The 20,775-nt window shown below is 51.8% G+C and overlaps 1 protein-coding gene across 2 annotated transcripts in view; it reads right to left on the bottom strand.

The window, feature by feature from the left end:
* CNTFR (ciliary neurotrophic factor receptor) overlaps window positions 1–20,775 on the bottom strand; it is a 203,317-nt gene that overhangs the window by 36,399 nt on the left and 146,143 nt on the right. The window lies entirely within an intron of this gene.

Below are 20,775 nucleotides of genomic sequence, written 5' to 3' on the forward strand. Positions count from 1 at the left end.
AACATTCACCACGCCTTCCAAAGCACTACACCGAAGGCAACAGATTATTTATGAAAGTTAGGTCTGGAGCTGTAACCTGCAAGGGCTTCTCACAAAAATGCAGCTGGATTCAGATGTCAAATCAAAATCCTTAGCACTTAATACCTTCAAAGTCTGTACACGGAATGGATGCATTGCTGGCTCCGGTGGGGTTATCATGAGATTTGTCTCTCATTTCACCAGCAGCCCTGTTATTACATCAATTCCTGCTACCCTGGAAGAGATCAGGGGACCTCCCTTCCCAGTGGCACCTACACCATACCCCAGCTCTGAGGCATTGCAGGAGTTGCCATCCCATGCAGTATTTGCTGCAAAGCTTGGGAAAAGTGATAAATGGCAGAAAAGCACCCTGTGCCACCTTACAGACAAGGAAATGGAGGTGCAGAGCAGTCAAGGGATGGCTACTGAGGATGGAGAGGCTGACTGAAGATGCCTGCTAAATCCCTCAGCCCTGAGTGCAGTTCCCCATGTGTCCTGGTAGAGCCAGGTGCTCGGTCTACCTCTGCTGGCATATGAGTATTGCCGGGCTCAGCACCCATGGGTGGCTGAGTCGCCCAAGCCCCTGCCTCCTGCCTGGCCCCAGACAGGGCTGGGAGATCCCTCCTTGCCTGTCCAGCTTCCCTGCAGCCCAAGCAGATGTTCTGGGTCCTGTGTCCTGGGACAGATCCCGGCTTGATTTATTACTGGACGTGACTTCTGGAGTTTGTCAAAGGCACCCACTCCCCCTCCCCTGACTTTTCCCACACCCTTCCCATTTTGTTTTACGTTCACTTTGTGGTCTCCCCACCATAGCTTGCAATAAACAGAAACTCATTTCCAGTATAAACAACTGCACACTCTGCCCCAGTGAGCCGTACAACCCTGCCTTTCCTGCTCTCCACCCCTCACTGCTTTGGGTTCTCAGAAAACAGTCTCTTCCTTCTGCTTTTTTTCACCCCCCAGCCTCCTGGCCCTTTGCATTATTTTTTTCCCTGAGATTTATGACGTGCCAGCCAGAGTTGGAGTGGTTTATCCCACTCCACATCACGTACATGCTATTAAAAGGAACTCTACCAATAGATCTCGGTAAGGAAAGCCACCTGAGCTCTGCCTGAGCTAAGGGTTTACACCCAGGATGGGCAAGTTGGCCCCAGTATGGCTAGAATCCTTTAAGACGTGGGATGCCTCTCAAGGCATGAAACAAGGCAGGATTTAGAAGACTTGAGTCATAGACTGGAAGTGTGTGGGGCAGATCTTGCCCTCCCCAAGCCCTGAGTCGGGAGAGACACCAGCCTGATGGGAGCCAAGCCTGGTGAGAGACTGCAGGAATGCCAAGGAGAGCTGGACAGTCACCTCTCTGGAGGGCTGGGCTGATGCTCTCAGTTGCCTTTATCTATCTTTAACCACTGGGGAGGGAACTGGCTGGGCCAAGCAGGCTGCCTCTGCTCTTGCTGTGCTTGATGAGGACAGACAGGCATTCAGGGAAGGCAAATCAAATCTTCCCTTTACATGGGGTACACAACTGTCCGCAGCATTTCCATGGCTGTACAGGGAGGGCAGCCAATACATGTGTGCTAGAAAGACCCGTAACTTTGCAAACATGGTGCCCATCAAACGCCTTTGTCACCCAGTGCTGGCACAATGTGCAAAGACAGGCTGGCTGTGGCTCAGTGGTGTGGATGGTGTGCTTGACCCCACCATCCTGACCCTCCACCTGCCAGCAGGCACCCAAGTGGATGAAGCCAAATCTGCGCAGATTCAACCAATAAAAACAGTGAATATCATTTTGTCACCTGTAAGAGATCACTAAAGGCTCCAGAGGATTCCTTGACACTGGAAGTCTTTGTATCAGGGCTGGAGGCTTTCCTGAGAGTTCTGCTGCCCTTTAAAGAAGGATTCATTCAGAGCAGCACCCTGGCAGGGGCTACACAGCAGGGCAGGCAGCAGCAGCAGGCCTCCATGTCTTCCTCAAATCCCACATCACAGGGATGCTGCAGGGGATGCTGTGCAGCATCTGCCTTTTCCCATGGCACAAGGATATTGAGGTCAATCACCTTGTCACACTCGGGGACAAAGCTGCTTGTTTGGCCCAAGCTCTTTGGTGCAATTTTACTCTCTGTTACCTTGCTTTTACTCTCTACTACCCTCTCCCTAGGACAAGCAAGCCCAGGACCACCAACTAGTGGTCAGAAATCAGTAATTTAATTCCAGGCAAAGAGCTGGTCAAAGCAGCCAATGGTTTAATTTTTGCTGGGAGATTCAGAAAAATAAGGAAACGAGATGGGTTAGTGGAAATCTGAACCTAAGTGGTTTGGCTGGAGAGAATCCCAGCATTGTAAACTGGCCTCTAAGAGTCCTGGAAATATCCTTATGCCTGCTGTGAATGTATGACACCATGCTCATACTACCACTGGCTTGGACCCACTGACAGCAGGACTTGTGTAGTCCCAGACAGCTGGATTTTGGCTGCTTGTGCTGCATCTCTGTTGGTTTTGCCCCATTTGGGGTTTTCCATGTTGAAATGAGCACCCTGAGGGGGCTGCAGAGCACTGGGGTGCTGCTGGAGGGCTGCAGCACTGCACCAGGAGCTCCACATCTACAAGAAGGTTATGTTGATTTGGAAAAAAACTCACACATGTCATTTACAGGAACATTAAACCTGAGTGACTGTCTCTATGCAGAGTATGAGTGCAAACAGAGACTGCAGTACTATAGAAACCCCGTCACAAGGCAGTGGAGAGCAACCAGCCACAGCTCCTGGCCTCTGATCACTCTCAGCAGCTATTCCAAGCAGGTGAGTTTGCCCATCTTGCTTTGTCCTCAGAGAGCAGCTGATGCTGATTAGGTCTGTAATGTTCCCAAGACAGCTCCGTGGGCAGGATCTGGGCTGGATTGGTATCTCCAGTCACCCACTCTAATGCATAAATGTGCTGGATTGAGCTGTACACACGCTGCTCGATGCAAGAGCCAGGCTGTGAGCTCGTCCTGGGGAAGCTGGGTCCTCCCAGAGGGAACTGTTCCAGGTGGTTTAAATTCCCTTGAGCAGGAAGTGACAAGAGATTTGGTAATGCAGATCCACCTTGGCGCAGCCCGTGCTGTCTGTGCAGCAGGTCCAGCAGATGGTCTGCCCATATTTGATGGGAAAGCTGAAGGGCAAGGGAGGTTTACACTGCAAAATGCCCAATTCTCATGGAAGCACACTGATCAGGAGGAAACACTCTAAAAACTCCTTGTACAAAAATCCCCGAAGCGGAGAAACCCTTCTGTTACATGCTGAGACTCATTTTATCTTGACAGCTTGGCTAATATGTTGCACCGCATCTCCATTTTTCGATAGCATGTCATGACATGGCTCTGTATCATGATGAGAGCAGTTGATGTTGCGGGTGGCTGTACCATGGCAGCAGAGTTACAGCCAGCTACAAGGAATTGCACAAGGGTCTGCCAGATTCCCTAATAACGAATCCATAGCAATGGATTAGCTGTCTATGGAGATAGCTGGTAGTGTTTTATGACCCCTTCACACCCCATTGACAAAAGCACTCTTGGTATGAAGGGTGGCAAGGAAACCACTCCGCTCCTCCCCCATGGATGAGGAGCTGAAGCTGTCCCCAGCCTCAGCTGGGGCCCCTTTGTGTTGTCCACACAAACCACGCATCCTCAGTGCAGTTAATCTCTGCAAGCTAGAGGCAGGAGAGAGCCTGGGCCCACCGAGGCCCTGCACAGCTCCTGGCACTGTGGCTCCTGGCAGCGCTGCAAACAGCACAGTGTGCCCTCACGGCTCACGGCAGCTCCAGCCTCTAACCTCACTGCAGTAGGTCTCTTTAGGCATCCCTGGCACAGTGCCTGCCTCCCTGTCCCTGTCCCTGCTCAGGAACACAGGCAGCAGTCCTGGCTCTCTCCAGAGTGATATTTGCAGCTAGGAAATGCTCTGAGTGTGCCAGCACTGGAGCCTCTGATTCGACTCCAAGTGACCTACAGGGTACTGTTAGAGCTGCTGTTATGGTGATTTTTATTTAAATCAGTATCTTCTGTGTTATCCCTGAAGCACTCATTACTAATAACCTCTCATCCTCCCAGCACGCCTTCAGCGGTGGTCAGATTTGCTTTGCTCTGCACAGAGCTGCAGGCCCTCAACACTTCCCCTTTGCAACTCCACCTCTGCTCATGCCACCCGGGAGCGATGCTGCTTCTACCCTGGGTGCCACTCAGCCCCTCTGGCAGTCACAAGTACCTGTGGGACTCCCAGCTGGTATTTAAGTTTCCAGACACTGCGATGGGAGGAGAAAGCCCTGTAAAATCTCATTTCCAAAGTCTTTAAGTGCTGGCCTCATGTGGGATCTGACAAAGCAAATCCCAAAGGTCCTGCACGCGGCTTTTGAATTCCATGTCTGCAACACTCTTCATTACTATTTGCACACCCTGGCCCTGTGTTTGTGGCCATGTGATTGCTGGGGAGAGCAGAGGTTTCTTTGCCTGCAGTTTCTCAACACGCATGGAAGAAGTCCAGGTCACTTGGTCACCTGCACAAGCAAAAAGGGGCAAGGGAATCCCTCAGGCACTAATGCAATCCTGCTAACCACACAGTGCACAAAGAAACACCCTGGTTTCCCATTATCTTAAAATTACAAGAATAAATGCTCTCCTGTTTCATCTGAGCCCATATAGGTCCTTTTCTACCAGAGCAGAAAGTCTTGGTGAATCTTCCACCAGGTACAAGTGTGGCTCAGCCCTGAGGTGAGCAGACATGGATCCCTCATGGGCACATGCTGCAAAGGCAATCCTTTCTGCCAAGCACTGTGCTAGGGGTGCTGCAGACCCTTGTGGCAACGGCCCCCGAGAATAAAGCACCAGCCACCATTTCTCTGTCCTCCCTGGCCACCCTTCCCCAAATCCCTCCCCAGCGGCTTCCCCAGGTTGTAAAAGCCAAAACCAACACACGGAAAAAGTGAGGCCTAAACTTGTCACCGTGATGGCAGATAGACACGTTATGGATTTCCCATGTCAAAATAATGGATCAAAACTCATGCTGCCACCCCGGCTCCAGAAGGGCACGGCTGCTCCTGCCCATGGTTTATGTTCGATGAAACCGAGTTAGTAGCGTTTTTATCTGTCAATTAGGAACCATGAAACAGTTATTAAATAGAGTCAGAGCCCTCCTTGCTGCTCTCCTGGGCAGTGCAGGAGACACATAACAGCCTGTAATGAAGCATTAAGCAGCAGCAGTTTTGTTTCTGATAGGATTGGAAATGATAAGCCAGCGAGGCATGGCCGGATAGGGGGAGCGGGTCCCCAGCTCAGCGGACACATACCAGCAGCTGCTATGGGGAAGATCAAGACTGAAATTTCTGCCCCCTGCCCCAGATAAAGTCTCTGTAGGACTGCCGTCTTGCTGCATCTGCTTGATGGGGAAAAAGCAAGGGCCTGAATTTAATTATCTTCTTTTCCTGGTGCAGCCCTGGTTGATTACCGTGGAGCCAGGAGGGCCTTTCGGCTGTGAGCAGCAATGTTATCCAAGCCCCAAGGAGAAAAAGAGCTGGTTTAAATAAGTTTTAAGAGACAGGGACTGGGCTGTTCGTGGGAAGGGAGATAACAGGCACAACCCACTTCTGGAGGTCATCAAAGTCTGGGGAATGTTGCCACTGCCCTCCAGCTGCAGATGTGATGCCCTCCAACATCTTTCAGTATGATGGCACATCTCAGGGCTGAAATTGTCCCCCAGGCAAGGCTGGGATGTCTACCTGACCTCAGGGGTCCTCTCCCAGGATTCGGTATAGGGCAAAGCCCAATTCTAGACAGAGGGATGGTACTCCTTTAGAGAGTGAAACATCCCAGGGAGGAAGAGACTATCATGGAAAGGGGCAGAGGTGCATAGTCCCAGTGCCAATGGGCACATTTACCTGTCTACTTCCAACCCCTCATGTGTCAGGGTTTGGCAGGTCTGCACCCACACCAGCTCCAGAAGCTGCATGTGCTCACCCATCCACAGCCATGGACCCACACCCTTCTTAGCGATTGCAGGCAATGCCTGTTTACAGCCAAGGGACCACACAATTAGGGGACGAAGCAAACTGTCCTCACAGCACCTTGTCCCGAGGAACACCATGGATCTGGCCATGCCAAAAAGTTTCATACATTTTTGGGTGCTGTGCAGCTTGTTTGTTCACAACAGAAACAGGACAACAACAGCAGTGGTTTTTTTGCTTCTGGTGATTTTAAATGAAAGGTTGAGTTTCCAGGGCTTTTCTTTTTGGAGTTCCCTCTGATTTAATTAAAAACCTCATCAAACAAAAATAAAATGAACAAAATCTTGAACAGAAGCGCTTAATTCTCTAACAAAATTCAACAAAAATTTTCATCTGGCTCCAACTTCCAGGGCATTTTTCCAAAATTGCCAGTGAATAGCAAAACCTATTCATTTCTGCTTTCTGGGCAAACCCGTTAGGAATTCGAAGATTAGCATCTCCCAGTGCAACAAAGTTTCCCACTAGCTCCCTCTCCAATTGCCACCCTTCAGAGCGCAGTTATTATGTTGGCTCACTACAAACTTATACTATTCACCCCTCTCTTCCCAGGGACTTTTCAGAGTTTCACAGTGTTTGCAAGACTATGCCCTGTCCTTCCCTTCCAGCCGTGAAGAATAAGAAGGAGTCCTGGCCCTGGCAGGGATCTGAGCTCTCCCTCCATGGGAAAATGCAGCTATAGTAGCAAATCACTCAGAGCTACAAGGCAGTGATGGACAGGTTTCAGCACAGCAGACAGGATGGATGCTGGCAAGTAGGAGGCTATGAGAGGAACACGGAGGGTACAGTGATGGGCTTGCTGCCCTAGGGAAACACCCTCCTCTTGCATCCGCTGTCCTGCTGCCATATGCCATGGGCATGTGGTACCAGCATGGGGCTCTTTAAACCTCATGAAGAGAGGCAGACTTGTTTGGTATTTATTGCTACCAAGCCATCTCCAACAAGTTCATCTTGCCAAGATGAAGAAAATGACCAAGATATGGCTGAAGTAGTTGTGCTGCCTCTCTAACCTATCTACAGAATAGAAGTGGGGAAATACTGAAGCAACAGGTGCTGTAACAGAGGAGGAACCCAGGAAAGGCACAGAGCCATGTCTGCAGAGACTGGCACACCCAGGCCCTCTGAACTGCAAGCTGCTTCCTTGAGAAAATGCTGTCTTGGCCCCTGCACATTGGGATGGGTTGGTGCCCAGGGCAGATTTCCACCTCTGCACCATGGTGGGTTGCTCATGGCTGCAGACAGCAGGGGAGCCCAGTACCACTCAGGCTGAATTTCATCCCTACTCCCACTGGGAGCTGGGTGCAAGCCCCTGGAGTGGTTTGGCACCTGCCACTGGAGCGGTTTGGCACCTGCCACTGGAGCCATCACACACAGCTGGACTGGGCTGCAGAAGGAAAGATGCAGCAGGGACAAGAGAATTGGGAATCCCTGACTGTTCTGGGAAAATGGTGAGAGGTTTTCAGCTCCCTTCCCACCTTAACTGTGCCTGCAAGGTGGCCAAGATGGAAGGCCACATCTGTAACCAGTGCACCAATGTCAGGATAGGGGTAAGGAGCAATCCAAGTGGTTCTCCCCATTCTATCCCAAAGAAGATGCAAAATTAGGGCAAAAGGCAGCCCAGGGTCCTTACAAAGCACCTACAACCCTCATCTGTCTGGAGACCTTGGACTTTGCAGCCCTGCAGCAGCAGGATCCTTCCCTCGTTGCACCTCTTCAGCACAGAAATAGAGGCTCCAGGCTGTTCCTCAGGTATCAGCCTCTGATTTCGAAAAGCAGCCAAGTGTCTAAACCAGGCTGGAGCTGCTGTTGGTTCCACAGAGCTGATCAGCCAAGAGACAGACTCGGGTCAATGTGGACAGAAGACCCGTGGGGACTCTGCAGCAGTGGCGAAAACGCTCTGCAAATGCCTCTATCCTAGCATGAGCATCCTCCAGCTGGCAAGAGGGGCTGCAGCCTGACCAGCTGTTCCATGCCTGCTTTGCACTGGGAAGGGATTCCAGGAGTGAGGGGAGGGAAGGTGGGCAACCCCTCCTCCCGCACTTTCCTGGCTTCCCTGAATTTTGCCCAAGAACAAACTCTCAGGGATTAGCAGCAGCCACATCCTGGTGAGAACAATGTTAAGGGATTATGAGATTAGAAATACCATTTATGCCGAGAGGAATAACTCTAATTCTTATCTGATTGTCTACAGATGTCAGCAATCAAAGCGCCTCTTTCATGCAAAGCAGGGAGCACTGCCCGAGTGGTAGGTGAACAGGACTTGGCCCTCTCCTAACACCAGGAGGGCCAGTTCCTTCCCGCTGATACTGGTATGTGCCCTGGATCATGTTTGGCAGCAGTTGCCGCTGTGTTAGTTCCTTCACGGGGAAAAGCTGCTCAGCAGGAGCCCTGTGTTGGGGCTGCATCCCCCTCCTCTTCTGTCTCTGCTGGGTTGCCTGCCTGGTATAAACTCTACTGTGCCCTCTCCGTGCAGGGTGCTGGTGGAGAGCCTGGGGTAGTGGGTGCTGCTTTGCCCACAAGCAACTCCCCCCCGAAACTCCACATCTCCAGATCACCTGCAAGCCCACTGCAGCCATTTGCTACCCTGTGCCACCAGTTCCTCCTGCCCTGGGCTGTGTCCTCATGAGCAGTGTCAGCACCATGTGAAGGTGCATAGCCTCCCCTGAGTGAGGCATAGCTCTTCCTGCTCCTAGAGGGGTTAGACAGCTTCAGAAAGAGACAAACTAACCAGGTCTCACCCCAAAACGATGTGCTGCACCACTGTACTCTCAGTGTCTGCCTTACGCCCAGCTGTATGGGCTGAGAGTGTCAGGGCTGGAGGCAGCATCACTGTCCCTGTGGCACAACTGCTCCCTGAGCTGGCCAAGCACTTTGTGCCAGCTCGCCTGGGGAGGCAGTTCCTAATGGGGTGGCCTGGGAGACTCTCCCTGGCCATTAAGGAAGGTAAGTGCTTCTGGGCGTGCTGTGCCAAGCTCCTGTCTGCACACTGGAGGCAGAGGTTCATGCCGTTTGAAGGCACATTATCTCCATTCAGCTCCTCATCAAAAGCTCTCTGTCAATCCCTCCTTTGGAGGAGGGCTGCAGGAGCTTTCTCTCCTTCATGCTAATGTTTACTTGAGTATCTCCATCCTATCTCTCTTCTTCCTTAGCTTTCTCAGACCCGAGCCATCTCATCCCATCTTAGCAAATTTTGCTTTCTGACTTCCCTGTGCCTTGCAGACACCCCAGTGCCAAGCCACCATTTGGCCATTATCCTAAGGAGGGACATGCAGCATCCTCCAAACACCCCACAGCGTCCTGTGCTGCAGGTTTTACCTCACAGCCCTGCTCTGCACCAGCAAATACCCAAGTCACATAATCTGATGAAAGAAACAGCAACTGCGAAGCTAAATCTGCAAGACGGGGAAATGCACCTTCCTTAACTCACAGACTTGAAGGCCACGGGAGAAAATTAGTTCATCTCACCTGACCTCCTGGGTTGCACAGGCCATTACATCCCTCCATTACCCCTCTGTTGAGCCCAATAACTCGTGTTTGACTGAATCATCTTTCAGCAAGGCAGCCAGCCTTGCTCTGCAGATAACAAGCGACAGAGCAGCCGCCACGGCTTTTGGCAGTTTGTTCCGATGCTTAATCATTTTTTCTATTACAAATATGAGCCTCATTTCTAATTCAAACATGGTTGTGCTCAGCTTCCAGTTATTGGCTCTAGTTATGCCTTTGCTTGCTGGTTTAGTACCCAGCATCTTCCCTGCTTGGAGGTAATTACCAATGGGAGTCAGGGCATCTTTCCAGCTTTCCTTGAAGGCACTGAAAAGACTATTTTAAGTCTTTTTCATTTTGGCAGTTCCACTGCTCTCTTCACATCCTTCTTTACTTTCCTGGTTTTCCAGGGTCCCTCTCAAATCACTTAAATAACATCACAGGAACAATCTTCAAGGAGCTACTGTTGTATTTGTTGTATGTATACAGCATTTGGCAGAGCTAGCTCAGTCTTGGATCCAAGAGCCCTCTTTTTGTCCAGCCTGTCCCAGTGCAAACTCACAGTTTGGGGCATTTCCATCCTGGCACCCTCCTGCAAGAGGTATCTTCAGCGCTCTCTGCAGTTTTGCTTTCTTCATCATAATTACACCCTGGAGGTGTGTGGCAGCAGAGACTTCACAGCACCACCAGTCCCAGGTAGCTACTCTGCTCACCCCAAATGAGAATCATCCCCCAGGCTTGCTGGGAGTTGCTGGGAGACAGGGAAGTAAGAGAAGGGAATGCTGCAAAGCAATGCCTGCAATGACTATGTCTCACAGCAGCTTTGTGAGCCTTTTAATGCCCATGAAAAAGCCCACCACTCTTTTCCACTTCTGAACAAAACCCTCAGCATCCTCTGTGGGCTGACACAGCAGTCCTTGCACCACTATGGCAAAAATCACATCCATGAATGCTGTCTTGGCAGCTAAAAATACAAGTGGTGCTTCCCCTCCTGAGCCTTTGGAGGAGATGGGAGTGTTGTTGGTGTGCTTATGCTGCTCCAGCAAAGCCAGTGGTGTTTGCAAAAGCCAGGTGTCACCACCGACACTTTCAGCAAGGAACAGCCTGGTGCTCTTGCACAGAACAACCCAGAAGCGTTTTCCCACCTGCTTTGCATTGATGTGAATAGCAAGGATGGTCATGGTATCAGCACCTCCCTCCATGCTCTCTTCTCCAGGAGTGCAGAGTTCTGATTTTGTACCTTATCTAGCCACTTACATCCAATTTTTCATCCAATGTTTCAGGTCAGCCGGAGATAGGGGAATTCTCCCTGCCTGTGACATGTGTATGTGATATAGAAACACCTAGTCCTGTGTGATCTGAGTGTGCTGCTTCCCTGGGGTGGGTTGCAGTGGCCAGGACTCCTGGAATTGGGGGGGCCCAACCCAACACACCCCATTTGGAAAGCCTCGTAGGGTGAGGATGGCACTGAATCATTAATCTGGTTTTTAAGCCCAGCTTTGGAAAATTGTTCCCCAGTCTGTGCCTTAATTTCCCCTTCTGCCTTTTTATTTAGACTCTAACTCCCCTGCTTTCCACTGAGCTGGGGGTCTTCTCCCTGGCAGGGAGGGGAATGGAAGGTGTGGTGCAGGCTGCTCTATAACACCAGTGCAGCATGGGAGTCCATGTTCCTGGTTTTCAGTGAAGTCAAGAGAGGAAGAGGAGGAAGAAGCTGGTGAGGCCAAAGAGCCTTTTCAGAGGGCAGCTGCACCTGGCTGGTGACCCAAGTAAGTCAGGCACAGAGGGAAAGGGTAGCAGCTTGGGTCCAAATGCAGAGAGTAGGGACGAACTCAGCACTGGAGGGATGAGCATTAGGAAATCAATTAGGAGCCAGAAATGCACCCACAACAGCCAGAGGTGCTCCATGCCAGCATCCCGTCTTTGCAAAGGCACATTCAAATCCAGTGCACGCTTTCAAGCAACACATCTACCTATTGTGCCAAGCCACGACACTGCTGTGCATACAGGGATGCTGCAGCACGCAGGTGGTGATGCACAGGTATGCACAGGCAGGTCGTTGTGCCCCAGAACACCACCTCTTCAGAGACATCAGCACAGGCATTTCTTTGCCCAGCACCTTCCACTCTGTGCTCAGAGAGATACCTATGCAGCACTGGATGCTTTGGGCTCTCACCTCATTGAAGAGACAGTTTTGGGAGCGCATACTGTCTTGGGCACTTCTGTGGGAGAAGTGCTCTGTGGGCCACACCATCAGCGTGTACCCCACCCTGGGAGGCAGGGATTCAGCAAGAGAGGCAGGGATTCAGCAAGCTGATTATTCCCCAAAAAAACGAATGGTACCATGTCAACTGCAAAGACAACGAGAGATGACAAATCCCAGCTCGTTCATCATACACACAACATATTTTACAGCTCCAGCCTGCCAGGAGCCGGCATTGGCTCAGACTAACACAGGTTCCACAGCATCCAGTAAGCAACCAAAAGGCAGAGAGCTGCTTACAGCCCTCTGCTTTCTTCCCTGACCAAGAGGACAGGATGCACCCATGACATGTTACAAGCCACACTGTGCAAAGCTGTGCCTTAAAGAACATGCAGAGTTGGGGTGTGCTCAACACAAAGCCACTCACACTTTAAACTGTGGAGAGGAAAAACATCCAGGGTTGGGAATGCTCAGAACAAGACAGCCCCACATGAGCAAAAATAGAGCACCGAGGTCTGAGCTACAACTCCTAACCTCCTCAAGGTTTCCTGGGATGGACCCACTGAGTGATCTCCTGGCCTCCAGAGGTGGATAGCAGCATCCAGCTCCTCTTCCTACATGTCCAAGCTCAGCCACACAGGAAATCAAGCTTTCTCTGTGAACCTGACTCTGATCCAGCCCTGGCTTTATAGTTGCTCTGTCCTGAACTTCTCTCAGCTGGGGGTAAACTGCAGCACTGGGGAGCCACTGCTGGTCCCTGCTGCCATGAGTTTCTGCACATGCATTGCTGGGGTCTGCTCGATGTCCCCATAGCAAGACTAAATTTTCCCATGCTGCTTGGAACATCAGGTGGTCATTGCTCGCTTGCTTTTGGCAAACACCCCGCACCCTTCTCACTCCCCTGCATCACCAGCAGCCAGGCTGCCCAGCCTGGTACCCTGTGAGCTGCTGGAGAGAGGGACACCCAGTTTATTGTTAGTTGTGTTCAGCAGGCTGTGTACAGCTCCTGTTGGCGCAGAGAAAACAAGCAGCCGTCACCCTGGGGATGGTATCATAAACCATTTTAATAAGGCATTTTGCTCCCCTCTCCCCACCATCCCAACTCATGCAAACACTGCCTTGTTTAGTTGGCAGCAAACAATAAAGAACCCCAGGGAGCACAGGAGGGGGAGAAAAGGGACATCTGTTTAGAGCATTTCTACTGCATGGCTCTCCCAGGCTATTTCTATCTCTTCTTGTCAAAATTTATCAACTGCATAATTGTTTAAACAGCATTAAAGTGCTTGGAGCAAGAGCAACTGGAAATTGTCCTGTAGTTGCCTCTGGTACTGATGCTGACAGCTCAGGAAGGGACTGGGGAGAGAAGGGATCCATCGGGCATGGGAACCCTCTGACTCCTTTTCCGGGGGTGAAGACACCACCCTGTCTTGCTAACAGGAAGAAAATAATCTCATTTTATCGCAGTGTCCTTCCCTGCTTTCTAGATCCAAAATTCTGCTCCCTGTCCTCTGCTCCCTGTTATGACCTGCTGTTAGCACACTTACTCTGCTAAATTATTTACAGTGGACTCACTTGCTTGGGAAACCACAACTAATGACAATGTATTTCACACCGAAGTACCCTGGATCTTGCCGTGACCCTGCTGAACCCTTGGCTGGCACCTCACTGCGTGCCCAGGCTCTGCTGTGGTTCCCAGCCACCACCAGAAGTTTCAGAGAGACAAGGAAAAGCACTAGGAACTTGGAAAAGATGAGGATTTGTTGCTGCCTGCCATCTCTTCTCCTTTCAGGCAGGAGGGATGTCGCCACACAGGATTCCCACTGTGGCGTCTTCCCATCCCTGGTGACACTACTGTGCCTGCAAATATGGGCACATGTGGCTGGTGACAAGAGCTACACTCTGTGCTGGTGACACCAGTGGGATTTCTTATTTTAGCACTGTCTGGGAAGCAAACAGTGATGTTCTTTAAGTACCACAGCTGTATAGAGCTGTGGGTGAAGAAGAGAAAGCGGCATGTGCAGCATCAGTCACTTTGCTCCCTGCCCCATTGCTGCAGTGACAGGAGGTGGCCACATCCCAGCCAGTCCCTCTCCTCCCAGCACCCTGGAAGCTGAGGACACATGGCTGGTGAGCGGCAGGAAGTTTGTGCCAAATATTTTGACAAGGGGCACTTAGGAGCAGCTCAGATAAAATCCTTCCTGGCACAGAGGCCAGTGCAAACAGAGCACCAGTGTGGGTACCCTCTGCTCACCCCAGCAGTCAGGGTCCCAGCCTGTGACCACTGTCTCTCAGCCTAGGAGGCTTTGTCTTCTCAGCCCTAGGCATCCCTAATTCCTGGCACTGCAGAGCAAGGGTTGTGGGAAGCTGTTTAGACTGGACTTGGGCTTCTTTAATTACAGAGCTGTTTTTGTCATGTTAAGCAGGATGAACAAATCTCAGGAGAGCAGAGGGAGGCTGTGCTGCCATCCACCCAGGAGGTAGGATGCTGGTGCTGCATGAAGCCTTCCGTATTCAGTGTTTGTGCTAGGCAAGAACAGGGAGGGTTTCCCAGGAAGCTGCCAAGCTCCAAAGCCTTTTTTCCTTTTCTCCTCCAGCCCAGCAGCTGGAGCTAGGCTCCCCATCCCATGAGCTTATTTCCAGCCCAGCTGCAGGAGAGAGGATGCACAGAGAGCCTCTCTGGGCTCACTTCACGTGTAGGTCCAAAGCTCAGGATCACACATTCACTAAGAGGGCTCTTGCATTTTGAGCAGCCTGTCTCTGACAGACATTCCATTCCTATGTCTGGCTGGTTACTGGCAACTCTGGAACTTTGCCACTTGAGGAGGGTGGCAAGAGGGAGATGACCACCTTCTCCCCTTCACAGTGCTCTCAGGCCATGCGATGCTCCTGCTGTGACTCAGGTGGAGCTGTGAGCTCTCCACAGCACCCAACATGGCACGAGCTCATCAGTCAGTGGGGCTGAGCATGGGGCCACGTTCCTTAAGGTACTGATGGGGACCTGCCATGGGACGAGGGATACTGCATGCACTGGCCACCTCCTGGGCATGCTCTTCCCTCAGGCAGTGGCTCCACAGGCCAGAGCTGTCAGCACTGTGGTCTCATGCCTCCGTGGCCCCTAACAAACGCCACGTGACGCTCCCCTGGCCTCACCACCGTGCGCTCCTCGCTGCCCCCAGCTCCCCCGCGGGAAGGGGGGGGGAGCCACGAGGAAGGGAGAGGGGATATTTTTATTGTTTCTGACACCGGCTGCCCCAGATTATGATGTTTTATGCAGCGAGCCAAAGAAGCATCACTCTGCTATGCTGCAGCTGGGCTGGCTGCCCAGCCCAGCCAGGGGACGGGCGAGAGGAACGCAGCGGGGCGCGGGTGCGTGCGCGGGTGCAAGCGGACGGGTGTGTGCACACGCGGGCCACGGGGCACGGCTTCATTCAGCCCTCCCCGCTGCGGCACGCAGCGTGCATCCCGCTGGACGGGGCAGGAAGGTCGCCTGCTGCCTGCAAACATGTTTGTTTTTCTAGTCCGGCTCCTAATTCGATTAGGACTAATTGCATTTGGGAGTGTGGTGGGGTTTTTTGGGTGTTGTTTTTTTTTTTTTTTTTTTTTTTTGGCCTTCTCCTTAGAAAACTGGGATTGTGATTTGCATACTGTTACCCGGTATGCCTTTCCAACTCCTGGCTGGGCCAAGACCCGAAATCTAGTCACTGGCAGCACAGTCCATCCATCCATTGAATTTTACCAGCCACAAAAACACAGCACAGCATGGGAAGGCAGTGATTGGAAAGCCTCCGTGCCTCGTGAAATAAAGCCGAATTTTGATTAACTCCTGCAAGCTGGTTGACCTAGTCTGTCACACTTTCTTTCTGTGGCTCTCACAAACTGGGGGTGATGCCTGACTGTGAATCACCCCAGGACTCTTGCACCTACTCAGCCTCCAGTAGGCACATGGGGAAAAGGAACCCCATCTGTAGCAATAAACCTGGCAGCTCTGGGGTGTATCTCCTGATGTTGGAATACCAACAGTCATTTAAACTTATTAGCTCCATTCTTGCCATAGGTTTGGTCCACATTAATGTAGTCCTGCCCCAAGCACTGCCTGGGCACAGCCTTGGGGCTGACCTTGAGTGGGCCTATCCCCAAGGGGCAGGAGCACATTTGGAGGGTGAGAGGGATGAATCAAAGGGGCGGGTGCTGCTCCCTGCCAGCTGGCCCTGGTGCCAGGGAACGGTTACAGTCGTGTTTAACTTGTTGCTCTCGAAATAGCCTCAGTTTACATCGCCGCGGGAAGGGATTGGATAAGGTCATAAGGGAAGAATCCATCAAAAGGACTTTAAAAACAAAAAAGCCAAAACCCAAGCTCTGTGTCACAGATCGCTGGACACAAGCAAGGAAATATCTGCACACGCTGACCCCAAGCCCAGGCCTTCTCTGTCAGCGTCTGTGCAAGTGGCAGGAGTGCTGGCCTGACCAGAGGCATCCTGCTCCGAGGCAGGGTATCCTCACCACTGGCTGCCAGGGCCAGCCAAACCTCTGCTCTCCCAAGCTCGCATGTTGACAGTGCCCTTCTGCAATTTTTCCCACCAAACCAACCCATGGAAGCAGGCGAGCATACACCAGTCTCTGGCACTGCCTTTCTCCACTGTTTAGCTGGTGCCCATCATGAGATGCTCACGTCTGCCCTGGTGCTGCATCCCACTCCTGGGATGCAGAGGTGCATGTTTTACATGGAGATGTCACTATGTTGTTTTGTTTTTTTTTTCTTTATTGCAATAGGTGAAAAAGAAAAACTGGTTTAAAAACAACAGCAACAAAAAATAGATGCAAACTTGCAGTACAATCCTCCAGTTGCAGCTGGAGCCCAGCTGGGAGGAAAAAGTCTTCTAAGACAGAGAAAAGGGAAGCTCTGATTATTTATTAGTGGCCAATGCTTGATTGCTTGCTAATCAGTCCAGAGAGCACACTTGGGTTCTCCTGGCCTCCCCGCTCACATGTGGTTCCTGTTGGTTTGTCCCTTCCTCCCTCCTTCTCTCTGGTTTTGCTTTGTTTGTTTTTCTGATAATTTGGTTGTTTTTTCCATGTCATTTTCCGTCAAACCGCATGTTTTTTCCCCTTTCTCTCGCCAGGCGCTGCAGTGACAGACATGGAGGAAAGCAGGCCAGCTTAGGACTGTTTGTCCTCTGCCAGTCCCATTCCCAATCCCTTTCCCACCATTCATTGCCTGGGAGGCAGCGATGCCCATGGGGCAGGGCTGGGGCTGGCACCAGGCTACAAGACCCCCACAGCACCACTGTGACACAGTAGGTGACTCCACTGCCTGCATCCCGACCTGTGCATCTTCTGCTGGAGGAGATTCTGCTGTATTTCCTCTCCCACACAGACCTTATCCCTGCCTGCACTCCAAACCACTGGGCAGCACCTTGCTAGGCAGTGGGCAGAGTGATGAGGTTCAGATGTCCAGCTGACAGGGCTTGGGCATCCCCTAAGCTGGGCGGAAGGACAAACGGACAGAGCTGCTGTGTTGGGATGGAGATAAGCAGATTAGAACAGGACAAAAGAATGGGAGTGGAAGGAGGGTGCCTGCCCTGGCTGCCTCCCTCCCTCCCTTCTTTCACACAAGGCCTCCCCACTCCCATGTGCGCTCTCCGGCTTCTGGCAGCCTTTCCACCGCGCGTTTCCACTCCTCTCTGGCCCATTAGCAGTATTTTTATAACATTCTGTAACGCACGGAGCCGTGTGCCAAACCTCAAGAGTGCATTATTTCCCAACGTCTTTGTTATATCCACCCCCGGGCCCTCCGGCTGCGCGTTTCCAAATGCAGAGCTGTGGCTTGTGGGGGCAGCCAGGAGCCCGGCACCACACTCCTGGTACCCAGAGCCTTCCCCTCCCTCCTGCCTGCTCCTGGTGCTCAGCCCCAGGCTCAGGCCAGAGATGCAGGCTGGGTGTGCAAAAAGACCTGGACCCATCTCCTGCTTCAGGCCATACGTGGGCATCTGCTGCTCTCCAGGCTGCAGGGCAGGTGATTACTGAAGATAAACACAGAGCATCCTGGTTCCTTTCCTGTTCTTTACCTCCTGTTCGACTGCTTGAAAAATGGGGCAGACCAACAAATCACTGCTCCAAGTGCCCTGGAAGAGGCTTCCCTGGGAGTAGTGCCAGCTTCCCCCAGGCCAATTTGCGCTAGGGTTGATTCATGCCCTGTAGATGGGTGATTTGGGACCCCTAGGGATAAGCAGGCCTGTGGGCCTTTCCTTCTTATCATACCTAGATGCACACTGTCCCTCTGGATGAGCAACAGTGTCCCCATTTCTGCAGGGAATAAAACAGCCCAGCTACCTCCAGCCTCTGCAGGGTGCTGGTGGGCTCCTGGCCACATCCTCCATGATGTGGACCTGGGTGTCAAACCCCACCCCAAGGACCAGATGAACTACCTGTGTCCTCCCTCCCTGCCCATTGATGAGACACCTTAACACTTGTGATTGCACCATTATGTAGCATTCTGGCCCCTTCAGCAAGAAATCCCCACCCCAGATATCCTTGGGTACCCCCACAGCCACTGACACATCCCATGGGAGAACCCTGCTCCCTGTGGGTCAGGGCCATTATGGATAACACCACTGAGAGTGGTCCAAACGCTGATGCTGAAGCTTCGCCATGTCTCCCAGCAGCTCTCCTTTTCAGCACAGTCTGATCCCCCTCAGCTATTTCCTAAGCTGTGTTCCAATTCTCATACTAATCCACATTTTCTCTGGTTTAACTCATAATTTCCCATGTGGCATCATAGCAAATACTTCACTGAAGTCAAGACAGATTACATCGACCACATTTCTGGGCTTAGAAAATTGTTTCCCTTATCAAAGAGAGCTATCAGGTTAATTTGGTGTGATATATCGCTGGCAAGCCCCTCTTGTATTTTTCTCCCATTTTCCATTTGTCTCCATGTTTTTAATTGCTCCCTGTTCCAAGCGTGCCCCACAGCCCCACTGTCCTGTGGGGTCAGGCTGTCTGATCAGGACTTTTCCTTCTCTCAAGCACAGGAGACACACCGCCTCTCCCCACAGCCCTGGGTACCACCACTGACCTCTCAGCTGCTAATGAGCCTTTCTAATGAATAGATGTCCTCACACAGGGGATGAGGTGTTCCCCAAGCCTTCAATGCATTGTCTTCTTTGAAGGTGCCTCTGTGACAGAGGGTCATCTCCAGGTTTTATCCTCCCTTCTCTCCCTTAGCTTGTGATGCCCGTGCTCTCAGCATTGCCACTCAGACCCACCCAGCACGGTTCATTTGGTACTGGGCTCTGCCAAGCTTACTTTTAATCTCCCCTGAAACCTGTCTGCAGAGCCAGCTCTGCTCTTCTCTTCTCATTTGCTCTGTATTTATGTGGCTAACTCCCCTTTTCATTTCCTCTGCAAGGTCTCACTCAGCTTGACTCCTGGCAGGTCTCTCTTTCTCCCTTTGCTCGCTGACCCCCATGACAGAGCTTGCTTTGCTAATTGACACCCTTTCCCGGTCCTCGACCCTTCTCCGCTCCCTCCCCACATCCTTCCTGTGGCGTTGTATGCTCAGGAGCACTCCTGGCTTGCCTGTGGGGCACGCTTTAGGTACCGTCATTTATTTAATGAGATCTCCAGCACTCTCCACTCACAGCCTCTAGTCCCTCTCTCCCAACTGCAGTCAACTTTCTTGTTGCCCCAGTAAAAGAGAAAAATGCAGGCATAGGCCTGTTTTCATTTAATTTCTCATGCAATTGAAATGAAACAAGCCTAAGATCCCTCAAATCCCAGGTTTGGGCTCCCAATGCACTCAACTGCAGCAGGGATGCTACCACAGGGCCATGCTACAAACATTCCATGAGTCACCCATCTCCACCTCCACACCCAAGCCCATCTCCATCCCCTCCTGGGATGCTCCCAAACCCACTCCTTTGCATGAAACCACACCCACACACCCCCAGGGAATCAATTATGCCCAGCAGAGCCAGGAAACTTGGGGTGGGGAGGGGGATGCAGGCAGGGGCTGGGGGTGGCAGCGCTGGGAAAAGAAACCTCGCAGAGAACATTACATTAAAATCCAGGCAATTAAATTAATTACTTCTAAAAGCGTCTCACCTGATTAGTTCCTTGTACAGTTAATTGTGTTAACAACACCAGACATTCGCTTATTTATTTGTCACCCTATCTCCTGGGGCTGGTGGGCCCCTCCAGTGTCCAACTGGGCTCCTCAGCTGCCCAGTGCTTAGGGGGGCTGTAAGTCTCCAGCAAATGGGAACACACAGTAATAGGAAACAGCAGGATTTGGGCTCTAATGCTGAGCAATTCCCACGGGTCCCTGAGCGGATTGACAGGGATTACTATTAGCGAGGTGCTTAGCAGATGGAGGAGCCATTGCAGTCACAGCGATGCCACAGCTGCAGAGGAGGTGGTTGGAGGCTGCAGCCCCCTCCCCACTACCTTCGTTTCCTGGAGACCTGGGCTGCAGCCCCTCGTGCTCTGTCACAGCCTGGGACCTTTCCCTACTCGGGATCTGACAAGCACATGCCCAAGCAGAGGAGCTGCAAAACCTCTTTGTGCTGCTGCCCACACTGCACCCAGCTCCTGCCTGTTCTGCCTCTGAACAACTCGTGAACACTCCTCACCCCAACAGCGCAGTTAAGAGGCCCCCAACTCATTTGCTAGGCAGTGGCCTTTTTGTCTGCCATGCTCCCAGCCTCCACACCTGCTCGCTGGTGTGAGCCCTGCCCTCTGCTGACTGCTTTTCCTTGTCTGCTTATCACATCGCTTTTCAGCTTCTTCCAGCACGCCTACTCCTTGGCCCACATGCCAGGATCCCTCTCAGATGACCCTAAAACATGAGTCAGGCACCATACAGCATCTCCAAAATCTCTTCAACAGGTGCAGTGAACCCCTCCTGCCTGATTTTCAGGGCTTATGCAGACCCTCCTGTGACCCTCTGCCCCTGTTCCGTGGTCTAGAACGGGAACACCACCCTGGCTCTGATACAAGGTGCAGAGGGTGAGACAAGGAGTAGAGAAAGGCTCTGCTGTGTCTTCCAAACCT

The sequence above is a fragment of the Manacus vitellinus genome, unplaced genomic scaffold, assembly GCF_001715985.3.
Source record: "Manacus vitellinus isolate BGI_N305 unplaced genomic scaffold, ASM171598v3 scaffold_36_pilon, whole genome shotgun sequence".
Classification (NCBI taxonomy): Eukaryota; Metazoa; Chordata; class Aves; order Passeriformes; family Pipridae; genus Manacus; species Manacus vitellinus.